This window comes from Oncorhynchus mykiss, chromosome 26 (assembly GCF_013265735.2).
Source record: "Oncorhynchus mykiss isolate Arlee chromosome 26, USDA_OmykA_1.1, whole genome shotgun sequence".
NCBI classification, from domain to species: Eukaryota; Metazoa; Chordata; class Actinopteri; order Salmoniformes; family Salmonidae; genus Oncorhynchus; species Oncorhynchus mykiss.
Window position 1 is genome coordinate 32,432,462 of NC_048590.1, and position 3,173 is coordinate 32,435,634.

Sequence of the window (3,173 nt, forward strand, 5' to 3'; positions counted from 1 at the left end):
AGTATGTTAATATTGACCTACATATTAATGATTTCACAACGTCACACTTTTGCTTTAGTAAGCAACATACTGCAATTAATAAATACGTTTATAATTGTGTAACAATTAATTTAAATGATCAATTCATTTCCACCTCGGTCATTTCTTTGAGTGTGGTACCATCTCAGGTTAGTCCTTTGGTAGTAATTGATCAATATCTGATATAATGGTAGGCTTACCATTATTATTTTAATGAATTCCAACTGACTGAAATGTAGTTGTTATTATTAGATAGGCCTAATTGTCAGGTTATTTACATTTTACCATATGATTTCTACCAATAATACTGTAGGCCTAAAATAAAGTGTAACAAACAGTTTCTAATAGCACATTCTTATTTACAATGACGGCCTACCCCGGCCAAACCCTCCTCTAACCCGGACGACGCTGGGCCAATTGTGTGCTGCCCTGTGGGACTCCCGATCACGTCTGGTTGTGATACTGCCCGGGATCAAACCCGGGTCTGTAGTGATGCCTCTAGCACTGCGATGCCGTACCTTAGACTGCTGCGCCAAACAGGATTTCTGCTTGACTCCTGCCTCCAACAAGGGGGAATGTGAAAGTGTGTGAACAATCCAGCCAGTAGAGTAGACACTTCTCTCTCAATGGTTTAAGAGTCGCTGTGCTAAATAGGACTCTATTTTCACCAAAAGGGTGGCGGGCAAGGTACTTTGTTACTTGTCCACTGCTCCCTCCTCCAAGTGTTGCTCTTCTTTGTGGTTGGGCAGGCAATCCTCTGTAACTTGTGGCAGAGCCTCTGCCACAGAGGTGACCAGTGCGAGCTCCCCAGAGGCATGCAGACCTACAGAAGGTGCTGTCCAAAGTGCCATTCAGCCTGTTCAACATAAAAATATATGGATAGATTATGATATTGATGTGGATAGTGTATGAGATCATTGATAAACGTTGTAGAACCAGCCATCTCTCTGAACTAAGCAGCCAGCGAAGAAGGAAACTTCTAAAGGATGCCACCATCGGTGTCACACCCTGACCTTAGAGAGCCTTTTATTCTCTAATTTGGTTAGGTCGAGGTGTGACTAGGGTGGGTACTCTAGTTTTTCTATTTCTATGTTGGCCTGGTATGGTTCCCAATCAATGGTAGCTGTCTATCGCTGTCTCTGATTGGGGATCATATTTAGGCAGCCTTTTCCCACTGGGTTTTTGTGGGATCTTGTTGTTTGTGTGTAGTTGCCTGTGAGCACTGCATTTGACTTCACGTTTAATTTGTTCGGCATTGTTTTGGTGAGTTTCTTCGTCTGTTAATTTTACAAACGATCGTGACAATCGGCAATACCAGCTTTGAAAGAGACACAGGGGTACACATCATGCTCTGAGCATCATGGGAATCAGGGCAGTGTTCTGTTTTATACCTGAGAGAAATACTGATTCCGCTCATGACGCTTGTTGTTTGGGTCCACAGTGACATCAGCATGAATAACATCACAGAGCTCAGAGCATTCATTGTCAAGAACTTTGAACAGAGAGTATTCACTTTTTCTTGTACATTACTCATAACACAGTTTTTGTCATACCCATATGATAATCAGTGCTTTTTAAATACAACAGAGACATTTTTAGAATACGTGTTTGATCAATATGTTGCTCAACAAAATATTAAGAACTGTCTTTTCAATTGAAGTTTCTCTTACGTCAAAAGAGTCATGGTATTGTGCAGTCGGTTATTAATGTGGTGTTTTCAAAAAGCCATACATTTTTCAAGCACCAAAATGACAGTCACAACAATGTCATCCAATAAGTTCTAACTGTTAGTAGTGCACATGATGGTGACATACTTATAACACGCAACATACATTCCGCCACTGTGTGTGAACACAACAGCAGCTAAGTTTGTTCGGATGGAGAGGAAGATCCTGCAAGGTTGTCAGTTTTCATGTAAATACATTTGCATAATTTTGCAAGTGAAAGGTGCAAAGGCACTTGTTATGACAGATTGTTTGAGAAGGAAATTGTCCAAGCAGAAGCACATTGACAAAGCAAATATCTATGTAACATAGCAGGTTTATCAAAGCATTGGTTTTAAGTGACACATTTTACAAGTTTTGGATCCCTTGATGTTAAATGGAGTATGTAATACAATATTAGATTGTCACATTTACCAATGCACACTATGCACGTTATGTCACCTTCTATACAACCTTTATAGAGTTTGACATAAGTTTGAAGATAAGGGGGGGGGGTCAGCTTTAATATTCCAGATAGATTTAGGGTCTTATCAAGTGAATTGTTTGCATCATTTGTAATACCCCTTATTTGTTTATTCCCCCCCCCCCCCCCCCCCCCATCACTACCACCCCTCCTTTGATTGGAGTAAGCTAACAATACATCCTCTACTGCTACTTACAGTGATTTTCACTCATATACTGTATACAGTACATGTAGTTAACTAATTATGCATATATTCCTAATTTCCTCTTTCTGCAAGTGCTAGATTTCCACCCACAGTGGACAATCCACCATCCATTCTTATCTTAATTCCAACCCTCCGATGTCCACAGATTAACCTATCTTTCCCAGTATAATACCATTTTGCTGTTTTCTTTTGCAATACATCCCTCCATTTTACCCAAAAGTATAATGATATTTCCCATTGATTGATTGTGTTTTTTCAGATCCCCGAACAATACAGTTTGCAGATCCATCTGAACTCTGATATAATGACATAACAACCATTCCTGGACCTTACTCCAAAAGTGAGCCACAGATGGACAGTACCAGGAAATATATTATATCTATTCTGTTTGCTTGTGGCAGTCTGCACAGGGCTGACTGTTCAATGCCCTATATATTGAACATTCTTTTTGTAGCAAGTGTTTTATATAATAACTTAAATTGAAATGAACAGATTGATGTGTTAATTGTTGTTTTATATGTTAGTTCATAGACCCAATGCCAAGGTATTAGGACATCAAAGACCTGTTCCCAACTGACTGGAATTCTATGCGGCATAGCTGTCAAATCTTTTGACTATAAGTGAAACAGAATTTTTATTTATACTAATCATTTTAAGCCATTTATGGTTTTAAATTAGTGGCAGACACTAATTCTTACATTTCTTCCTTAAGTAATTGCCTCTTCCAATGTTGTGGCAGAGCTGCAGTTGGTTATCATTTTGT